The sequence below is a fragment of the Balaenoptera borealis genome (genome assembly GCF_965194805.1).
Source record: "Balaenoptera borealis genome assembly, chromosome: 8".
In the NCBI taxonomy this organism is placed as follows: domain Eukaryota; kingdom Metazoa; phylum Chordata; class Mammalia; order Artiodactyla; family Balaenopteridae; genus Balaenoptera; species Balaenoptera borealis.
Window position 1 is genome coordinate 92,788,860 of NC_138865.1, and position 24,052 is coordinate 92,812,911.

Genomic DNA, 24,052 nt, shown 5'->3' on the forward strand with positions numbered 1-24,052 from the left:
TCCATCCTCCCATCACCCTTAGCCCTAGGCAACCACTAACCTACTTTCTGTTTCTATGGATTTGCATATTCTGGGCATTTCATTTAAGTGAAATCATATACTATGTGATCTTTTGTGAATGGCTTCTTTCACTTAGCATAATGTGCTCAAGGTTCAGCCATGTTGTGGCATTCCTCGGCACTTCATTACTTTTTATTGCTGAATAATGTATCATTGTAAAGAAATACCACTTTTTCTTTATCCATTCATCAGCTGATTGTTTCAGTATTTAGTTGTTTTTGACTATTGTGAATAATGCTGCTGTGAATGCACATACACAACCTGATGGAAATTTGGTTGAGATTACATTGAATTTACAGAAGTATTTGGCAATATCTTGACAATATTGCATGTTCCTTAATCATTCCTATTTTTTCACCATAGATATTCTCTTTCTGGGGTATGTGACTTGGTAAAAGACTTTTTTAGCTGAATTTCACATTCCAGTATATTTTTTAAAAGATGAGAACACATAAAGTTACAGTTCTTAGTTATTTTTGGCTTCACACTAGAATAACAACTTGATTGAGAATAATATTATTAAGACACACTTTCCTGAGAAATTTTAAAGTCTGGCTCTAGTTAAGTGTTGGTGATTGGATTTCTGATTTTCCCCTAATAAGCTAGTTGTTCTTTTGCCTGGTTGCCTGAAAAGTTACTTCTTAATTAATCAAGTTCAATAATGAAATCACTTCTGCCTAAATGGTAGTTATTCCTTCACAATTTTCCTTATATACGGGCACCATTTGATCTGTAAGTTTGTCTTTTGTTCTCATTCAGGAAAATTTCCATGGATCATATCTTTTTAATATGTCATTTATTTAATTATTAAATTTTCCACTTAGACAAAAATCAGTTACCCTTTTGTTGGATAAGTTCTATCTATTCGTAGTAATACTATTTACCTTTACTTTGATAAACTTCCACTGCCTGTCATTGTGATTAGATCAGTTTCCTATCACTGTAAGCAGTCGCTTTGCTTTCCAGTGAATACTTGTTGACGTGTGCTTTACTTGTTCTCAGGTCCATCGGGGCTCGGCAGCTTCCCTCTGCTTCTTCTAATACAGACATGGATAGCACGCGTACGCTCATGGCTCTTGGTACTTGTCCTATTTCTTGTATTTGGGAACTCATCATAATGCCTTGTCACCTCTGTTGGTGGGGAATGCTGTCATGCAATTATGACCTTTTTTAAAATCAGATTCACTCCAGAATTCACCCTTCATTCTTGAAAGGTAGCCTTGATTGTTAAATGATTTTAATTGAAAAATCACTTTTCGTTTTTTGAAGAGATGACACACTGTCTTTGGTTTCCTCTGTTACAGCTGCTTTACAGTTTTTTCCTTTGCTTTCCTGTGCTTTGGTTCCACTATAATGGTCTAGCAATAGATTTTTTTTTTTTAATTCATTGTGCCTCTTAAAACTAAGGATAATTTTTAAAACCAGTCTGGAAAGTTTTTAGTATATAAACATTGCTTCTTCCCCCTTCCCTCTATTCCTTCTCTCTATATATCCAATTAAATGGTATTAATTATTATTATGAGACATCTGGACAGCAATGAGGTAAGAGACCCCTAGGACCAGCTTAGAGTAGAAATTCACTATTTTCTCTTGTTCTAACTCCTAATTTTCTGGTCGTTGTTGGCCCAGAGAAGTACCTTTTGGATGAACTCTCAGGAAAGAAAAGATCATAATATATTGGAATAGGTTGGGCAAAGCAGACATTAGTGTAATATTTAAATCTCACAGACCATCCATGTGGGTGTGTCAGAGGGCTCCAGAATAAAATTCTGAACACAATGATCCACTGGCTATGTACTACAATATTTAGGAAATTCAGGATACCCACAGGAGGAGAGAGTTTATCAACACTTGTTCACTGGCCCCTTTCTCATATCAAGCAGCTCTGGGTCAAGCCTTTTCTTTCGCTTAGGCCTGATCTGGAGAGTAATGGTGAACCTTTAAAAGGCTCTAATTGGATGCTATCATCTAAGCTCTGATCTCAGGGACTAGCATCCTATTAGACAGAACATACCTGTACCTGTAGGAATGAGATTCTGTGCCCTATTCAAAAGACAACTGGTGATCAAAAATCAATCGAGTGAAAAAAAAAAAAAAGAAAAATCAATTGAGTGCCCCCTCCAGAAAGCTATTTTCTTGCATTATTCAATCATTAAAACAATAGAAAGTAATTTATAACTTTAAAAATTAATAAAAGGCAAAGGACAAAGAATTCATTATTCATAAAAATGAAGCTCTACAGGTAGGCTAGAAAGGGGGGATGAAGAATTGGGCCCTGTGCCCCTTCCTTTCTTGATTTTCAGCATAAGTGCAGAGACAAGAAGATAAAGAGTGCATTGCTACATAAGGTTCAGCTTTTTCAACACGCCTGTTCCAAGGCAATACAGTCTCACCAACACTGGAGGGCATGCGCCACCTGCACCTGTAAGTGTCAGTTGCTAGAGTAAGTGCCCCTAAGAGAGCAGTGACCCCAAAAGGGACATGTCTCTTATTAGGGCTCTTCTCACACATGAGAATGAAAGAATGAAGGAACTGAGAATGGAGCATGTGTGAAAGAAAGAATCTTGGTTGGTCTTGGAGGCAGGAATTCTAGACTCTGCTATGGACAGTAGTTTAATTGCACTAAACCTGAGATTCATCCTTTGAAATATTATTTGTTCAGCTTGGTGTTTGTAGAAATCACATAAGATAATTTGTGTAAAGGCCCTTGGTAAATGATATCAAGAAAACATACATGTGTGAGAGTTTTCATTATTTCCACTGGTTACTTGACATTGTGTACTCATTCTTGGAGCTCTTAGAATCTAGTCACTCAATAGTCTCTCCCAAAGGGCTGTTATATGCAGCTCATAGAAGATGTTTTGACTCCTACCTCTACCATATGCAACACAGTCTCCTGGTTTCCCAGCTTGGAGAGTTTGCCAGGGAGTAACTGTATTGACAACGTGCCTACCGTTCAGAAAAGGTGGCTGACCTCTTTTACTTCTTTATTCTTCATCCTTTTTAGCATGGTCTATGCCATTCCAGGATCCCTGAGGAGTCTAGGGTGGATGAGAGTGGAGAACACATAGGTAAAGAATGCTTAAAAAAGCCATCGAGTGAGAGTGAAATGTCTACTGTGAAGTCAAGGATGCAGGGGAACGTGTTGGGATGTTATGCATTAGGTGCTACTATGCCTGCCAGGCTTTTCAGGGATTTTTCTCCCCTTTACCTCTGGCTGTAGCTTCTATTTTCTGTTTCCTGCAGCACCCTGTATAAGCACCCTGGAAAGGCTAGGTATTGTCAAGACACCTACTGTGAGTTGTATGCATTTCCAGCTGCCAAGGATGAGCTGCAGGAGGACCTGTGAAGATGCTTCTCCCTCTATGTCCTCTCTCCCTCCAGAGATTCTGTGACTGTGTCATGTTCATATCTGGCCTCTAGCCTATCTCCAGATCCTCTGAGACACTAGTTAGCAGTTCCTGTATCTGAGACATCTCTAGAAGTTGTCTCTGCTTTCTCACTGTTTCCCAATGGGGCTCAATTACCTGTCCCTCTGTGGCTGCCCTAACATTTTATTTGAAAACCTCTGGCAGATGGTGCCTACAGAGGCCCCTTGTCCCTCACTGCATTCCATCTTGGCTCTGTCCTCTTCTCCCTCGTGTTCTCACTTTTTCTCTTTCTACCTTTATTATGCTTTGGCCTCCACCCCTACATCATGGCTTTCACCTCTATCACTGACCTTGTCCCTACCATCAGAGGCCTCACTGACATTTGCCCTCTGCATTCTGATGCCCTTTTTTTTCCTACTCTCACTGAGAGCCTCAACTTCTTGGCCCTGGGGGGTACCCCTTGCTGTGCAGCTCTTTTCATTTTTAGCTATCTTTTATTGCCCCTTCCACCAGCTGTCTCATCTTTGCCCCGAGAGTCCTCTTAGCCATATTAGACCCTGACTCCCTCCATTCTCCCCTTTTCTCACCCTCAACTCTGGGTTCCTCTCTGTTACCTGAGCATTTTTTGCCTCTGAACCCGACCACTTTCCTTGATCTCACCCTTACCTCTGGGTATTCTCTTTCAGCACTGTAATTTTTGCTACTGGATTTCACATTTGCAATGGACTTTCACCCCCACCACTTGCTTTTTCTTCTCTTCCACCAGAACACACTGAGATCCTGGACTCTTACTTACCCTTCCAGACCTCACTATGTCTCTGGACTTCATCTTTTTCCCTGACTACACCCTCTCTTAGGACATAAATAGTACACCATTCAGAGCCCATCCCATGAATTCCAGTGATTCCTTTGACTGTCATACACCATCACTTACTCTCCCTACACCACCACCACCACCACTACCAGTACCAGTACCAGTACCAGCCTCCACTTCCACTCTACAGTCAGTTTCAATCCTGCTGAAGTCAACTGCAAACAATCCCTCCTGGCTGATCTCTTCTCTCTCAAGCAGACATCGAACTCTCAGGTTTGCCCAGTTCAGCCTCATCAAAGAAGGGGGACATCTTTAAGCACAGTTTGTACATCAGGAAGGAGTTAGTGGGATGGTATTAGGTGTTTCTACTATGGTCAAAGCATCCTGGGAAAAACTTGAGGGCAAATACCCTGGGTCTCCTTAGCAATAATTGAGAGATTTGGTAGTAACTAGTAACTTGGGAAATCACAATGAGTTAAATGGATATCTGTGTAGTCCACGGGCTTCAGCAAGGAATGCTACACATCACTAAGCATGCTGATTGCCCAAGATATAGGACAGCCATGCTTTAAAGTGCAGCTTCCTGATAACATAAATCTTCATTTGGACACGGAGCTCCAGCCCTGCTGCAGCCTCAGACCAGTCCACTGCACTGCACCTAGCCTCCAAATGGTTTTTTTGTCTCTCTAAGTCTCATCCACAGAGTGGACTTGCTGGGGACCCAGCAGCTTTCCAGGTTCTGGGTGGCAACTGAGAAGTCAGAGGAAGCAGCCTATGCCAGTGAGATACCTAAACTGCAGGCTCTAAGGAAGAAGCAAAAAAAATAATGTAGTTTCAGTGGCTGAGAAAGAAGATGCTACTTGCCCCAAAGTAGGAGAGCATGTCAGTGGGCAGACAAGACTGTGGTATACCCAAGTCAGAAGAATCACCCTGCCCAGATCAATAAATTATCTGAGATCCTTGGTAGTAAGACCCCACAAATCTTGTCAAAGAACACACAAGTTCTTTCCAAAAAGGAATGAGAACAAAAATAAGCTGTTTTGGTGGTTTTGTTCCCAGAAAAAAGGCAAGAAGTAGGAAGATCCACTATAAATAGACAAGTCAATATCAGCCCCTGTATCAAGTCCAGATCCAGGTGTAGTTGGGGCTGATGTTATGGACTGAGAATGGTGAAGCAGGGCCACATGCAAGTCTTAGGCATGATCCTAGAAGAGTGAAACAGGGAGATGTCCAGCATGCCTGGAGAGACAGAAGGAGGAACACCAGTCCCTGGAATTTTTTAGATGGAAATTACTGGGTCGACATGGCTCCCTCCGATCCAGATGAAAGCAAAGGCAAAAGTGCATCATCACATAACCATCAACAATCACAACACAGGTTCTGAGAGTCAGTGTAGTCCCAGCAGGGACAGGAGCTTTGGAAACCCTGAGAGATGTCCTTGGAAAACTGTCATATTCAATGATCAGTCATCTGACAGATTGATTTCCCTCCCCTAAACCCTTTGATTCACTTCTGCCAGGAGACAAGGTCCTCAAGTTTGGAACAATGAAACTAGATTCCTCTGGCTACTTTTCCCACTGGGTCAGGCTTTTTTGGGGGGGAAATTTTTTAAGTAAGTCAGAAATTCATCCTCCATAACCTCAAAGGAGGAAAATCTGTAGCATCAAGGTTTGCTTCTAGAGAATGTGGCAATGCCTCTGGAAAGTACTGGGTTGGCCAAAAGGTTCGTTCGGTTTTTTTCCGTAAGATGGCTCTAGTAGCACTTAGTTGTCTTTAACTTAATTCGAAACAATTTTGTTAGATTGTATGCGACAGCTGTCATATCAGCGTGCATTTAAAAAAAGACATCAAAATTGGTGAATTTTTGTGTAGCCATTTTAATATAGAAGACGGAAGGAAAAAAGCAACATTTTTGGCATATTATGCTTTATTATTTCAAGAAAGGTAAAAATGCAACCGAAATGCAAAAAAAGATTTCCGCAGTGTATGGAGAATGTGCTGTGACTGATGGAACGTGTCAGAAGTGGTTTGTGAAGTTTCATGCTGCAGATTTCTCGCTGGATGATGTTCCACGGTTGGGTAGACCAGTTGAAGTTGATAGTGATCAAATCAAGACATTAATTGAGAACAATCAACATTATACCACGCAGGTGATAGCCGACATAATCAAAATATCCTAATCAAGCGTTGAAAATCATTTGCACCAGCTTGGTTATGTTAATCGCTTTGATGTTTGGGTTCCACATAAGTTAAGCGAAAAAAACATTCTTGGCCGTATTTCCACATGTGATTCTCTACTGAAATGTAATGAAAAAGTTCTGTTTTTTTTGTTTGTTTTTTAAAATTTATTTATTTATTTTTGGCTGTGTTGGGTCTTCGTTTCTGTGCGAGGGCTTTCTCCAGTTGCGGCGAGTGGGGGCCACTCTTCATCACGGTGCGCGGGCCTCTCACTGTCGCGGCCTCTCTTGTTGCAGAGCACAGGCTCCAGACGCGCACGCTCAGTAGTTGTGGCTCACGTGCTTAGTTGCTCCGCGGCATGTGGGATCTTCCCAGACCAGGGCTCGAACCCGTGTCCCCTGCCTTGACAGGCAGATTCTTAACCACTGCGCCACCAGGGAAGCCCGAAAACGGTCTGTTTTTAAAACAAATTGTGATGGGTGATGAAAAGTGGATACTGTACAGTAATGTGGAATGGAAGAGATTATGGGGCAAGTGAAATGAACCACCACCAACCACACCAAAGGCCGGTCTTCACCCAAAGACATATACACATGTGTGTATATGGTGGGATTGGAAGGGAACCCTCTATTATGAGCTCCTTCTGGAAAACCAAACAATTAATTCCAACAAGTACTGCTCCCGATTAGACCAACTGAACGCAGCACTCGACGAAAAGCGTCCAGAATTAGTCAACAGAGAACACATAATCTTCCATCAGGGTAAAGCAAGACCACATGTTTCTCTGATGACCAGGCAAAAGCTGTTACAGCTTGGCTGGGAAGTTCCGATTCATCCGCTGTATGCACCAGACACTGCACCTTCGGATTTCCATTTATTTAGGTCTTTACAAAATTCTCTTAATGGAAAAATTTTCAATTCCCTGGAAGACTGTAAAAGGTACCTGGGATAGTTCTTTGCTCAAAAAGATACAAAGTTTTGGGAAGATGGAATTACGAAGTTGCCTGAAAAATGGCAGAATGTAGTGGAACAAAAGGGTGAATACATTGTTCAATAAAGTTCTTGGTGAAAATGAAAAATGTGTCTTTTATTTTTACTTAAAGACCGAACGCACTTTTTGGCCAACTCAGTAACCGCAGGTCAGTAATAGAAAAAATTTTTGTTTTAAGCCTTTGAGATCTGTGCCAATTTGTTATGCAGCAAATAACTAATACATCAATCACCCAAACTATTAATAAACAACAGACCAACAACCCATCTCTCTCCATCCAACTCCCTATTTTATTTTTGTTAATATAATCAGAGACCTTCACTCAATTTATAATTATTAAATGTTACTTTTTGAGTGGATAATGAGTCCATCTTCAGTTATTCCCTTAAATCCTGTCCATTGTGAGCCATATTTAGCAACAATTTTTCAAAATATTGACAGATTACTAATACTTGTATATAGTAACTATGAAATCCTTTGGTTTTCTTTTTGTTCAAAGTTCTTCAAATAGATTATTGCAGTTTTAGGGCTTTGTTTTGCTTTGTTTTAAATGAGAGGGCAATTGGCCAATGTGGTGAAAGGTATTTGTTCCAGAATAGTTAAGAGAGATGCATTCTTAAAGATCTCCAATTAATCTTGAGCCCCTTTAATTTACTAGGGGTTCATATAATGATATCATGCTAAGTACAAGCAAACACACAACTATATAAACAATAGAAAAGTCATTCAAAAATAAAAACAAATGAAACAAAAATACATATTCTTAATTCCCTTTCTAAACATTGTAGTCCCTTTCTTTGAAGAAAAAAAAAAAAAAAGGAAAGGAAAGATGGCTTTACACTCCTGGATCTCCTTCCTTCCTTATTAGTAAATAGTTTATACATTTATATGCAAAGTTACATGCTTCCTATTACTTATCACTCTGTCTGAATAATTCATTTCCCTCAATACATACCTCTTATCTGATTAAGTGCTTTGCAACATGGATATAACTGTTTTAGTAATTTTGAACTCACTAATAAAGCCAATAAAATGCACAAATAAATGAGTTCAGGGATCATACATGTATTTATGGAAGTCAAATTCATTGAAGTTCTTTTCAAATCTTAGCATTCATCATTGTATTTACTGTTATCTAATTAACCAAGGTTTTATGGTTACAATATGGTGTATGAATTGGTTGTTTTCATTGAATAATGCCATGATGCAGACTCTGTTAACATGGTAAATGGATGTGAATGTGTATAGAAATTCTGCTGAAGATAAAATGATTTCCTACCATAATTCCCAGGACTGTGACTGTTATGAGATATCATACTCATAATTATGTTAAATTACATGGATAAAAAGGATTTTTACAGGTACGCTTTAGATTGCTAATCAACTGACTTTGTGATAATGAGAAGGGAAATGATGTAGGTGGGCTCAATCTAACCACAACAGTCATTTAAAACCAGAGAATTTGCCTCAACTGGTAGCAAAACAGCAAGTCAGAAAGATTCGAAGTGTGAACAGGACTGAAAGTGCCATTGCTGGTTTGAAGATGGATGGAGGGGGTTGTGTGATAGAGCACAGAGTAGCCCCAGCTGACAGACAGCAGGGAAATGGGGACCGCCATCTAAACGAGCTTGGAAGTGGATTAAAAATCTTGAAAAACTCTAAGGAAATCTGCATACACTTAGATTTATCTAATAATCATGATACTAGTCATCATCTGAAGAGGATGGTCTCTTTTTATCATGATCACGGATTTTTACCATTCCCTCATATAATTATTTCTTCGAACAGCCACGTGCTGTCTTTTATCTGTGTCTTTTACCTATTCAGGATATCGCATAACTTTGGGATATCCTGGAAGGGGACATCTTTCTCTGTCACTAAAAGACATCTTTCTCTTTTGGATTCTCAAAAGTGACAAGGAGTGAGGAAGAAGGGTGACAGTGGCATTGCACACATACTTAATTCTAGATTTCTGCAGTGTACCTTCTCAGAGGTCCAATTGCTTAAATATTCCTCTTTCTTAAATTATATATTCATTTTAAGGAAAAACATAACAAAAATACCTTAAACTATTCAGAGGATTTTCCTACTGTGAAAAGGACTGGATAAACCAGACTTTCCCCTGCTCCCTCACCTTTGACTTTATACAGATGTGTTTACGGGTGCAGGGAGAAAAGGAGATACCAGGTTTACAGAGGCCTAAGATAGCTGAAAATTCCCCACACAGCTCCCAGAATGGTTAAGATACAAGAAACTTCATATTTCAAAAGATTTGGAAGTGGAATTTGTGAGTGGCTGGACTCTACATTCTCAAGAGGGGAGCTAACAATCCACCTGTGAGGAATAGCAGTCCCCAAGAGCATTTTACCATCCTGCTGGCGACTCTGGAGACTTACTGTTTCTCTGCTCTCAGTGCAGCCTTAAAGGAATTGTATAGAGGTCCAGCAGGTTGCCCTTTATCTATCTTCATATACTCTGGAACAGTAGGGAACAGAGTACATCCAGATCTGCGGTGAGTCAGCATGGAGCAGGTGGTGAGGATAATATGGCTCTTCTTTACTCACCTGACTCAACAGAAGGGTGTTCACAAATTTCCTTTCCACTCCTAACCCCAAAGAGGGCGCAAAGACCTAGTGTGAGTGGTGCAGCTATGTGACTATATGTAGAGTAACCTTGGTTAGCTGGCTTTCGTACTCCATAGACCTAGCATGGGGGTGGGGAGGGTAAAGAGTATTATTTACTCCTTTTCCTCTTCCTGACAAGCAGAGGCCAAGAAAAGGGAGAATGGAAATGGCTCTTATTAGAAAAACTGGGAAGGGATGGAGCACATGCTATTTATAGCTTTGAAAAAGGAATCTTAATATATCAACAGGAAATACTCAGGTCACATGCCAGCTACTGCAACAGAACTTAATTTAAAGCAATATACAAAATATTTGGCCACTGATGGGCCATATCTCCCCTACCAATCCCCACCTCAGAATGGGGAACAGATCCTAGAACAAGTTTCCAGTGGGGTATGAAGACAGAGAAGGTTGGGCATTGAGTGAGGGTGAGTTTGGGGATTACTGCTGTGGTGGACTCTGGGCTGAATGAATCTGAGCCTGGAAACGAGAGAGATGCTGCATAAGCATCTGTCATGTCTCCAGTTTAACTTCAAATTTGACGATGATTTCTCCCCATTGAATGGATATCCTGAGGAAATGTCTCTAGTAACAATTTTTGTCTTTTTTTTGGTCTCGTATTAGTACAGCCACTCCAGCTCTCCTTTGTTCACTGTTTGCCTGGTTTATCTTTTCTGATCCTTTTATTTCAAACTCCTTTGTCATTGAATTTAAAATGTAGTTCCTATATAGAACATATTGGTATTACTTTTAAGAAAACAATTCATTCTGCCAATCTCTACCTTTTATTGGAATTTTTGAATGTCTAATCCATTTATATAGAACATAGTTACTGATAAGGTAGGATTTGCCTGCTATTTTCCTATTTTCTGTGTATTTTATATCTTTTTTTCTCTATTCTCAATTCCTTCCTTTTGCTAAAAACATATTTTTTGTGCAACATTTTAATTCTCTTATTTTTTCTTTTATATATTTTTGAGTTATTTTCATACTGGTTGCCCTGGGGATTGCAATTAACATCTTAACTTCAAACAATCTAGTTCAGGTTAATTTTTTTTTTTCATGTGGAATATTTTTAAAGTCTTTATTGAATTTGTTACAATACTGCTTCTGTTTTATGTGTTGGTTTTTTGGCCACGAGGCATGTGGGATCTTAGCTCCCCGACCAGGGAATGAACTCGCACCCCCTGCATTGGAAGGTGAAGTCTTAACCACTGGATGGCCAGGGAAGTCCCAATATCGTCTTTTTCAGTACAGAAACTTTGCTCCAACATAGGTTCATTCTCCCTACTTTGTGCTATTATTGTTATATCAATTACAGCTTTATATTTTATAAACCCATGAGCAGTTTTATGAACATTTGTTTATGCAGTTTTCTTTTAAATCAAGTCAGAGAAGAGAAGATTTATAAATAAATATATTTATGTTTTAATATTTATCCCCATAGTTGCCTTTACTGGTGCTCTTTATTTCTTCTTGTGGATTTGACTTACTGCCTAGTGTTCTTTTATATCAGCCTGAAAGACTCTACTGAAATAATAATATATTTTGAGATATAAAGATTATTTTGTGATAAAGAATACTTAACTGCACAATATATCATTCACAAAAATGTCACAATTCTAAATATTACAACCTTTTTTTCATCTCTAGTGGGGGTGGTCAAGAATAACAAAGTGAAAGGGACTGGAAACAAAAATTAAAAGCTTCTTATCAGTGCTTTTTATTATTTTTCTTCTGTGGGTTACAGATTTCTACTCTCATATATGCTAAAGATTATTAAAGTGCTAACATTTCCATTCTGGAAGCTAAAGTGAAACAACATAACTTTTTGCCTCAGGATTTTTGCATATACTCTGTGGATACCCTTAGGAATAGAATAAGCATTGATAAAAAAAAAAAATAGCTGGAGTTGATCTATACCATAAATTCTTCAAACATTCAAGTAAATAATCCATCTGTTACCTATTCTGGTCAAGTATTCCAATTAATTAAGTTTTAGGAAATTTTGTTATAAGTAGGAGGTTGGCCAAGCATCTGGTTTTTGATGTAATTGCTTATACCTCTCCAGAGGGGACGTGGAGCCATAGAATTTAAAGCAAATACAACATTTCCCCTGAAGTTGCAATAGCCCATGGGATGGAGCAGTTGGCAGTCAGCTTTTGACAAAACTGAGACACATATAACTCCTCTACTTGGTTTCCAAGACTGGTCCCTGTTAGCTCGGAACATGCCATTTGAGTAGGCTCCTGCTACCTGCCCTTTACAATTCAAGCCCTACAGTCTGTACATCTCTCCTTATTCTTCTATAACTATATAACTGTCGGTTTTATGCCCCACTCCCGAAGAGTTCTCTTTTAAGATCTCTGGGAAATCTTTTCTTTTTAAATGTGTTTATTATCTACAAAGCTCTTTTACATGCAGTGTCTCATTTATTTTATTCCACAAAGATCTTGCTATCTGGGAGGTATTATCAGACTTATCTTACTGATTGTCATGCCTCAGCTTAGGGAGATCCAGTGCCATGACAGGCGATGCAAAATTGGTTATTTACAGTAGGAAGACAAGTCTCCTGACTTAAAGTTTAATGTGTGTGTGTGTGTGTGTGTGTGTGTGTGTGTGTGTGTGTGTGTATTCCTGCTATAGCAGGAATTTTTGACCCTTTTGTGTTGCAGCACTCTTTGAACTCTGGAACATTCCCCTGTGTACTTGTAGGAATTTTTAAAGACTGAAAGCAACATTAAACAAATCAGCAAAATTGCCAGGCGATAACAACTACAGTAAAATGTGTTTTGGACTGTCTTTAAAAGCATCTGCATTTACTTAGAACTTGCTCTGTGGCCTTTTAGCACCATGCTGCATTTGAATGGAACTGTTAACTGCCTCCCTCTCTCTCTCTCTCTCTCTCTATATATATATATATTCAAAAGACAGTGTTCTTGCTTGCTCTAAAAAAAAAAACCATGGTTTTTGCAACAGGCTTACCGTTTCAGCACCTCCACACCTTTTACTACTAGCAAATTATATGCTGTTCTGGCTCAGTGCCTGATATTTCCATCACACACACACACACACATGTTCACGTATGCATATAATTCGTTATCCTCCTATCCTCTCCAATATTTTTCACATTGAGAAAAATTTGGTGATTTACTTTTGAGAGGACTGTGGTTCAACAAAGGACCAGGAACACCAGTTAAAAATCTCTGTGGCCTGTCACCATTCAGTTAAAATGTCCTGTCAAAAAGCAATCTGAAAAGTAACACAGTTAATGTCCCTCCTGAAGTACAGAAATTCTGCTAGTAGGTTTAATGTGATACCTATACAGTTAGGGTATTCTGGGAGGAAGAATTTAGTAATTTAACTAGTTACTTCTTCTTTAGCAGTAAAAATGTTATTTCTGGATTTGTCTCAACTCAACCCTTCAAAGGATTTGTACTTTAACAGGGAAGACCCTTTCTTTATAATATTTCTTCCAGAATACCTCCATAACCAGCATTCCAGGGACTAGAAATTCTTCCATTTTAGAAATCTTCCACGAGTTAAATTTTAATATGCTTTCTAGTGCTAAATAAAAGGAAAGCTACAAATGGAACTTTACTGAAAAAATGCTAAGTATTTAATAATAACAGCAACATTTATTGGGTTTGTTGTATGATACTGTTATATGCCCAAGTATATAAACTATTTTAAGTTATTTGTATACATTAACTCATTTAATTCTCACAGCAGTCCTGTGAAGTGAGTATACTTATTTTGGCCATCGTTAAGATAGGCAAACTGAGGTACAGAGGGCTTATGCAACTGATCAAAGTCAAAGAGCTAAAGGGCAGTGAAGGTGGAGTTTGTATCCAGGTATTAAGAATACAGGGCCCTGGCATTTAAACTTAGTGAAAAATAATTTTAGAAGGGAAAGAGGGAGAAAAAAGACAGATGAGAAAAACATTCAGTTTAAGAAATGAAAGAGTTTGGTTTCCAAACTATAGGATGGTGATTCTATTTTATTATCATTGCTATTAGACCTGATTCCATTCCCCTTTTTTTATGAGGAACTGACCTAGAAAATCCATAGTTTAAGAGTCTGAGCCAGTAGACTTGTTGATGCAGAAATAAGAACATGTCTATCTCAAGGATTCCTTCAAAATTCAAAGTAAAAATTCAAGCCTAGAAGCATCTTTTCCCTCATTCTTACCCATCACACCATGGGTTATAGTTATACAGTTACATAGTTAGGGTATTTTCAGAGGAATAAATTTGTGATTTATGTAGTTAACTTCTTCCTTAGCAGTGCAAGAAGGTCCAGGGTTAGTTTTTCAGATGTGAATAACAGTGTCTATCTGGATGATAGCCTACCTACTCAGTTTGTAGTAGGAGGCTGGCTCCTGACTGGGAAATGTGGAAATGATGGCTCTCCTGCCCAGTTTAAAGTCAAAGAGGTCCTACATGATGTCAGATGTGTACCAGTGTAAATTTCCCACTTATTTCAGGAAGCACTGAGTTTTAAGCTCATTACTGATATGTATCCTAGCTTGATTAGCTCCCTTAAATGATTTCTTTTATTTGTTTGTATTTTTAATTTATTTTTGGCTGCGTTGGGTCTTCATTGCTGTGCGTGGGCTTTCTCTAGTTGCAGCGAGCAGGGGCTACTCTTCGTTGCGGTGCGCGCAACGCATTGTCGTGGCTTCTCTTGTTGCAGAGCATGGGCTGTAGGCGCCTGGGCTTCAGTAGTTGTGGCACGCGGGCTCAGTCGTTTTGGCTCGCGGGCTCCACAGCATGTGGGATCTTCCCAGGCCAGGGATCGAACCCGTGTCCCCTGCATTGGCAGGTGGATTCTTAACCACTGTGCCACCAGGGAAGCCCCTTAGATGAGCTTTTACAGTAAAGTTTTAGTTCTGTAATTAAATAGGGAATAGCTTTGACACTTGGGCCAAGCTACCAAGGCTAATGTGAGCTGCTGAATCTTAGCCAGCAGCGTGGGAGGTAACACTAACTGTAGTCTTAATGGTTATTAAAGGTTCATGTGTAATAGCTTTGAAAATAGAAATCTAACTTGAAAAGTATATGCAGATACCTGGAACGTGGATGGATTTCTCAGCCATAAGGTGAAGAAAAATACTGACCATTATTCAGTAAATTTACAATGGTAGAAAGGTAAAATCATTTATTGGAGCCTAGCATCTTCTTTGGGGTATGAGTGATCTTGAGAAGCTGCCTAATCAAATAAAGCAAAATATTTCAGTAGATTGCACATCTCTGTAAATTCTGTTGACAAAGTTATAATTCCTTTAACCCCAAATAATCCTTGGTTCAGTGGACTACAAAGGCCTTCTTTAATATTGTTGTAATTTATGAGATGGACCTATACTTTAAAGCAGTTCCTACTTTTATTAGTAGGAGGAGAACTGAATTACATTTAGGAAATATTTAGTTTACAAGACAATTATAGATTTTCCATGGGGACTCTTTCTTCTGTAGCCTATATATTGGGCTGCTTTTAAAATGTCACATTATCTTCATGAAAAGTAGTGGCTGCTTTTTCACAGAAGCTATTTTTTATAGTTAAATCTCTGAGCTGTTCTACAGAGTTTCCCCTCAAGTGCCAAAGAAATGAGAACACATTTTTATTTTAGGTTCCTTATTAAAAGCTTCATTTTCTTGGACAAATAGATTATGTTTAAGTCTTTGGTCAGTAGAAATGGTCTCTATAGGTCTAGAATATTTAACCCAAAAGATTGGTTAACATGAAGCCATACATCAAGATAGAGCAGTTCTCTTAAAAATTGTTAAAAAGTCTGAGTGGGACATTCTTTTCTTTGAAAAATCTAGTATTTCTGAAATTACTCAGAAAATAATTTATAAAATATGTATCTTGAGCTTTGGCTAAATGGGGAAAAGATTTGGCCCCAAATTCTCTATGCTACCGAACAGGTTAGACTGGTATGTTAAGTATCATGCCACTGTTTTATAATAAAAGGATTCTGAAAGAGTATTTTAAAATACCCCAAAGGAAAAAAATAATCTCTCTGCATAAGTATGTTTACTGCAGGATATCCAATTGCCATTTTTTCACTATTATACATGCTAACAGGGTAGAATGAAGTATAATAAGAAAATACTTAAAATGGAATATTGCACATCTAGTAAAATGTACACATATTGAGGTAATATTGCAACAGAGAAAATACTAAAAGAGAAATACTAAGAGAAAGAATATTATATTAAATTTATATTCACAGTAAATTTATAACTAAAACTTGTATGTTCGTTTGGATAATAAGAGAACATGGTCAAATGAAACAATTTGAATGGCAGGTAAATTGTTCCCTTCTCTTATGAACACTTTCATGAATGTTACTGCAGTTTTTGTTATGTCCTATTATATAAAGAAAATAAATACAAATAGTAGGAATCTTAAAATAGTTCTCTCTCCTACTTGTTATTAGTTGCTCGAGAGGCATCTGTCAGGAATGACTTAATGGATAAAAATCAGTATCTTGTTGAAATTATTAACTTGCAAACAAATATATAAATACCTGTCCAGCAATAAATAGATGGATAGATAGATAGAGCTGGGAAGGAGTGTAATCCAAATATCTCTTAACTGTCTGAGTTATCTAATTTCCTTTTCCATTGAACTTTATCAGAAAAAAATACTGTTGTATTTAAATAACATGGAGAAAACATTTTTAATCTCAATTTTTTAATATTGTGTTTAGTAAGTCATTCTTCATTAACCTACAGATTTGGAGACAATATGTTTTATCTGCTCTAATTGTAAAGTCTTGTGAAGTATTTGATGAACAACTGATAATTTAAATAGTGCTTAAACAAGGAAAGTATAACATTTAGAAAAGGTCAGAAATATTCTCCAAGTGCCCACTGAAGAATAATTCTGCCACGTACATTTATGGAAAATTTTAAAACTTTTCTAGTGAGGACACAATGCCATGGCCTTGATTTAAGGCTCTCAGCTCTGGCAAAAATTAAATTTAAGTTCATTAAACTAAGCACAGTGTATTAATACAGATCAACTCATTACTGAGCATCAACTCAATCACTGATGAGAGCTCTTTGAAAGGCCCATCATTATAACATTAAATATCATTTTATTACCAGACAGTAACTGCCTGATTAAAATCTTAAATGGATGGGGATCATTGAGAAGCCATATTGAAAGTATCTTCTAGCTGATTATTAAAGTCTGCAGTAAAGGGATATATTAATGAAAATGACTGATATCCTTGCCTCAATGTCTTTCATGTGTGTCCTCTTCTTTCCATTTCCACGGATATACCCCTAAAGTCAAGACTAATCTTCTCTCTTATTGCTGCAATAGCCTTTTACTAATCTGGCCTTTCTGTTATCATACGTGAACCCTGTTCAAGTAAATTCAAGATGAAACAGCTACAGAAACCTTCCCAAAGTCCATTTTATAAAAAAGTGTCCATTCTTTGCTCAAACCTTTTGATAGAGTTACAATGATAAGAAAATAACATTCACCTTATCCTAATACTTACGGCCCCCCTTAATCTGAATAATAATTATTTTTCTATTTTAACTCTGTATCTTTTTTCCCAGAAATTAATGATGTATAACTATGATGAATTATTTACTTTTCATGTTATGTGATTTATAAGATTAAGTTGATTATGATTATGATTAATTTACTCTAGTTATATTTCTAGAATAAAACTATCGTATGTGGGCTTCCCTTGTGGTGCAGTGGTTGAGAATCTGCCTGCCAATGCAGGGGACACGGGTTCGATCCCTGGTCTGGGAAGATCCCACATGCGGAGGAGCAACTAAGCCCGTGTGCCACAACTACTGAGCCTGTGCTCTAGAGCCTGTGAGCCACAACAACTGAGCCCGTGCACCACAACTACTGAAGCCCTCGCACCTAGAGCCTGTGCTCTGCAACAAGAGACGCCACCGCAATGAGAAGCCCACACACCGCAATGAAGAGTAGCCCCTGCTCGCTGCAACTAGAGAAAGCCCGCTTGCAGCAACAAAGACTCAATGCAGCCAAAAATAAATAAATAAATTTATTAAAAAAAAACCCTATCATATGTTTTAAGCTATCTCACGTTATTCACAATCACAATACATTACATAAGTCAAATTCGCTTAATGGGTTTTAGTCTGAAGTCATGTGTTACATGCCCTAAATTCAGAAAAAAACAATAGCTTTATAAATGGGAACTGGCATTAGAAATAGAAAGAACTGTTAGTTATATATCTACTTTGAAATCTAGAAAAATGTTTCAATTAACATAGCTATCTAAATTATCTCCTTATTTTCCAAGCTTTTTCTCCATTAAGTCCTAAGTCATTTAAGCATAGTATAGTGATTTCTAGGAGCAATTATCTTTTGCATCTCCTATTAATTAATAATTGCCCCAACAATGCTATCAGTTGAGTCTCTTAGCCTAGGCAATAAGTCATTCCTTCTGCAACCAGTAAACAGAGGTCAACTGGAATATATTTGGCTGTAACATGACCTACATTGTCAACAGACCCTAGGAAACACTAGAAAGAATTATTTTCCCCCCAAATAAATGCAAATAATAATTAGATAATAAATGTACTTAATATTTATTAGACCCGGGAGAAATTCTTTCCATTTGAGTACCTATAAAATCTGATAAAAATCTGATCATTTAAAACACTAAAAATGTAACATTCTCAGAATGTTTGTCTTTTTACCCCAATATTTCCTATCCTGTAAGGGGCTGGCTCATGGACTCCTTTGAGATTGATCAGAGCTACAGATCCACCTTTCAGACAAATGAACAAAGTCAAAAATAGTATCAGATAGTTTGAGGGAATTATCACCACACATTGAAGCACTGGATTCCAGACTAACACTTTCTTACCTTAACAAAAAATAATTTGTTTTTCTAGAATTCATTCATTCATAAAGTATCCATTGAATCTTAGTCTTAAGTATTGAAGGAACAACCTTGCATAGGGTGACTTATATGCCTTAAAAAACTCATATTTTGATAAGAGACCAACATGGAAATAATTGCAACACAGTGTGAAGAATGTGTGTAAAAGAGGAAAAAAGTTATTTTGCAGCCCAGAGAAATAAGAGACTGATTACTGAAGAAGATCAAAGAGGAAGTGGCAGTTGACCTAATTTCTAAAGAATGGCTTCAACTATGGAGAGGGAATAGATTGCTAAAGGTGACAGCATAAGCAAAACCATGGAGCCATGAAAGAAGAAAGTATGTTCAGGGCATGGTTTCTTTGATAATAATTTTTGTACAAAATAGATAAATGATATATAATTGCAAAGTAAAAGTTAGATGTATTAAATAAATACATATACACACAAACACATACTCATATACATATTGAATTCTATCATGGCTCGTTACAGACTATTTGAAGGCTACATGCTTTGACCATATTTCATTGACTCTTTGTTTAACTGACTTTAGTAATTTGTATTTTAATATTATTCACTGGACTTTAATCTGAGGTTGCTTCAAGAGTGGAGAGGTAAAACCTGCTACTACATTTGCTGTAGAACTGTTGTGGCCATTGTTCACTGTATCATTCCCATTACGAAACTGTACATGTGAAATTTCATTTATAATTCTATGAATTTTTTTTTGTTTCATCTTATGGATATTTGTTTTTTCCTCTGTTAAAATATGTGTCTGCTGATCATGTTTTCATTTTTATTTGGCTGTTAGTATGCTCACAGAAAATTTATAGCCTGCAGATGCTTCTGTCTTACTTATATTTTAACTGATTTGGATTCTCTATTTGTGCTTATATTTTATCATCATTTTGTTGTGTGCTTTCTGTAAGCTTTCATGATCCTTTGAGCCAAGAGATAGAGTATAGCAGCTAGTTAATAAGCAAAGCAAATATTATGAAAACACTGTACAGTCCATGAGTTTACTGAGTTCAAATTTTTCTCCATTTCTAGCCTTAAAAATCCTTTTAAATTCTTATCATTTGTCTATATGATTTGGAGATAACAAACATGTACCTAATATAAATGTTACCTCTTTAAAAAGTTGGCATTTATGATATCTCTCCTCAGAGGTACTGCAGAAAATGAGATTAATTTTAATATAGAAATTAATTGGTTTATGCTATATTTCTATCCAGTATTTTATCTTCATTTCTCATTTTACGTTCTGTAAGTTAAATACACACGTTTCAATTATTTCTGAAGCATCTATTGCTATGCATGCAGGTACTCAACCTAAATGCTCCCTGCTTTGGTCTATCATGCCATGTTGCAAATAAGCTATTGTCTACCTATGGGATAAAAACACATGCGTCTCTTTCAGTGAGAATAATAATTGAAGAAAAATCACTGAGGGTTTTAATTATTCAGAATGACAAGGCAGGTGCTCAAAGTCTGCCTTGTTGATTAACAAAATCAAACGTACATCATGGTGTCTATTGTGTAACACAGATTATAGAAGTAGAGAAGAATTAAAATGAATTAAATTAGAATAGAAAAAAAGTGATGAGCTATCTTCCTTCTGCATATTGTGCCAGTCAAAGTAAGAAGAATATTGAAGGGAGGTGCTTAACTGTTAAAAAGAGAGACAGTGGGAGACCTTCAAGATGGCGGAGCAGTAAGACGTGGAGATCACCTTCCTCCTCACAGATACATCAGAAATACATCTACATGTGGAACAACGCCTACAGAACACCTACTGAACGCTGGCAGAAGACCTCAGACTTCCCAAAAGGCAAGAAACACCCCATGTACCTGTGTAGGGCAAAAGAAAAAAGAAAAAACAGAGACAAAAGAATAGGGGCAGGACCTGCACCTCTGGGAGGGAGCTGTGAAGGAGGAAAAGTTTCCACACACTAGGAAGCCCCTTCACTGGCGGAGACCAGGGGTGGTGGGGGGGAAGCTTCGGAGCCATGGAGGAGAGCTCAGCAATAGGGGTGCAGAAGGCAACGCGGAGAGATTCCCACACAGAGGATTGGTGCTGACCAGCAATCACCAGCCTGAGAGGCTTATCTGCTCACCCACTGGCCAGGACAGGTGGGGGCTGGGAGCTGAGGCTTAGGCTTCGGAGGTCAGATCCCAGGGAGAGGACTGAGGTTGGCTGCGAGAACACAGCCTGAAGGGGGCTACTGCGCCACAGCTAGCTGGGAGGGAGTCCAGGAAAATGTTTGGAACTGCCTAAGAGGCAAGAGACCATTGTTTTGGGGTGTGCGAGGAGAAGGGATTCAGAGCACTGCCTAAATGAGCTCCAGAGATGGGTGCCAGGCGAGGCTATCAGTGTGGACCCCAGAGATGGGCATGAGACGCTAAGGCTGCTGCTGCAGCCACCAAGAAGCCTGTGTGCAAGCACAGGTCACTCTCCACACCTCACCTCCCGGGAGCCTGTGCAGCCCGCCACTGCCAGGGTCCCGTGATCCAGAGACAACTTCCCCAGAAGAACACATGGCGCACATCAGGCTGTTGCAACATCACGCTGGCCTCTGCCACTGCAGGTTCGCCCCACATTCCGTGCCCCTCCCCCCCCCCCACCTGAGTGAGCCAGAGCCCCCTAGTCAGCTGCTACTTTAACCCCATCCTCTCTGCGCGAAGAACAGACGCCCTCAGGCGACCTACACGCAGAGGTGGGGCCAATCCAAAGCTAAGCCCCAGGAGCTGTGTGAACAAAGAAGACCAAGGGGAATTTCTCCCAGCAGCCACAGGAGCAGCCGACTAAATCTCCACAATAACTTGATGTGCCCTGCATTTTTGGAATACCTGAATAGACAACGAATCATCCCAAAATTGAGGCAGTGGACTTTGGGAGCAACTGTAGACTTGGGATTTGCTTTCTGCATCTAATTTGTTTCTGGTTTTATGTTTATCTTAGTTTAGCATTTAGAGTTTATTATCATTGGTAGATTCGTTTACTGATTTGGTTGCTCTCTTTCTTTTTTTTTAATATATATATATATTTTTTTCCTTTTTCTCATTTTGTGAGTGTGTATGTGTATGCTTCTTTGTGTGATTTTGTCTGTATAGCTTTGCTTTTACCATTTGTCCTAGGGTTCTGTCTGTCCTTTTCTTTTTTTTTGTATAGTTTTTAGAGCTTGCTATCATTGGTGGATTTATGTTTTGGTTTGGTTACTCTCTCATTCTTTTTTTTTCTTTTTTTCTTACTTTTTAATTGTTTTTAATTTTTAATAATTTAAAAATTTTTTTATTTTAATAACTTTATTTCACTTTTACTATATTTTATTCTTTCTTTTTTTCGCCCTTTTCTTCTGAGCCGTGTGGCTGACAGGGTCTTGATTCTCTGGCCGGGTGTCAGGCCAGTGCCTCTGAGGTGGCAGAACTGAGTTCAGGACATTGGTCCACCAGAGACCTCCCAGGTCCATGTAATATCAAACAGTGAAAGATCTCCCAGAGATCTCCATCTCAATGCTAAGACCCAGCTCCGCTCAACAAGCAGCAAGCTAGAGTGCTGGACACCCTATGCCAAATAACTAGCAAGACAGGAACACAACAACACCCATTAGCAGACAGGCTGCCTAAAATCATAATAAATCATAATAAGGTCAGAGACAATCCAAAACACAGCACTGGACGCAGCCCTGCCCACCAGAAAGACAAGATCCAGCCTTATCCACCGGAACACAGGCACCAGTCCCCTCCAAGAGGAAGCCTACACAACACAATGAACCAACCTTAGCCTCTGGGGGTAGACACCAAAAATAACAGAAACTACAAACCTGCAGCTTGTGAAAAGGAGACCCCAAACACAATAAGTTAAGCAAAATGAGAAGACAGAGAAACACACAGCAGATGAAGGAGCAGGGTAAAAACCCACCAGACCAAACAAATGAAGAGGAAATAGGCAGTCTACCTGAAAAAGAATTCAGAGTAATGAAAGAAAAGATGATCCAAAATCTTGGAAATAGAATGGAGAAAATACAAGAAACATTTAAGAAGGAACTAGGAGAACTAAAGAGCAAACAAACAATGATGAACAACACAATAAATGAAATTAAAAATTCTCTAGAAGGAATCAATAGCAGAATAACTGAGGCAAGAGAACGGATAAGTGACCTGGAAGATAAAATAGTGGAAAAAACTACCACAGAGCAGAATAAAGAAAAAAAGAATGAAAAGAATTGAGCAGACTCTCAGAGACCTCTGAGACAACATTAAACTTAACATTTGAATTATAGGGGTCCCAGAAGAAGAAGAGAAAAAGGAAGGGACTGAGAAAATATTTGAAGAGATTATAGTTGAAAACTTCCCTAATATGGGAAAGGAAATAGTCAAGTCCAGGAAGTGCAGAGAGTCCCATACAGGATAAATTCAAGGAGAAACACGCCAAGACACATATTAATCAAACTATCAAAAATTCAATACAAAGAAAAAATATTAAAAGGAGCAAGGGAAAGACAACAAATAATATACAAGGGAATCCCTATAAGGTTAACAGCTGATCTTTCAGCAGAAACTCTGCAAGCCAGAAGGGTTGGCAGGACATATTTAAAGTGATGAAAGGGAAAAAACTACAACCAAGATTACTCTACCCAGCAAGGGCCTCACTCAGATTCGACGGAAAAATCAAAACCTTTACAGACAAGCAAAAGCTAAGGGAATTCAGCACCACCAAACCAGCTCTACAACAAATGCTAAAGGAACTTCTCTAGGCAGGAAACACAAGAGAAGGAAAAGACCTACAATAACAAACCCAAAACAATTCAGAAAATGGTAAAAGGAACATACATATTGATAACTACCTTAAATGTAAATGGATTAAATGCTCCAACCAAAAGACACAGACTGGCTGAATGGATACAGAAACAAAACCCATATATATGCTGTCTACAAGAGACCCATTTCAGACATAGGGACACATACAGACTGAAAGTGAGGGGATGGAAAAAGATATTCCATGCAAATGGAAATCAAAAGAGAGCTGGAGTAGCACTTCTCATATCAGACAAACTAGACTTTAAAATAAAGATATTACAAGAGACAAAGAAGTACACTATGTACTGATCAAGGGAGCAATCC

The 24,052-nt window shown here is 38.4% G+C and overlaps 1 long non-coding RNA gene across 1 annotated transcript in view; it reads left to right on the forward strand.

Annotated features, from left to right (window-relative positions):
• Positions 1-11,472, forward strand: part of LOC309634313 — a 247,344-nt gene extending 235,872 nt beyond the window's left edge. Inside the window, exon 3 of the long non-coding RNA XR_014247970.1 lies at positions 1,063-11,472. This is a non-coding gene — a long non-coding RNA (uncharacterized lncRNA). The remainder of the gene's footprint in view (positions 1-1,062) is intronic.
• The last annotated feature ends 12,580 nt before the right edge of the window (positions 11,473-24,052 follow it).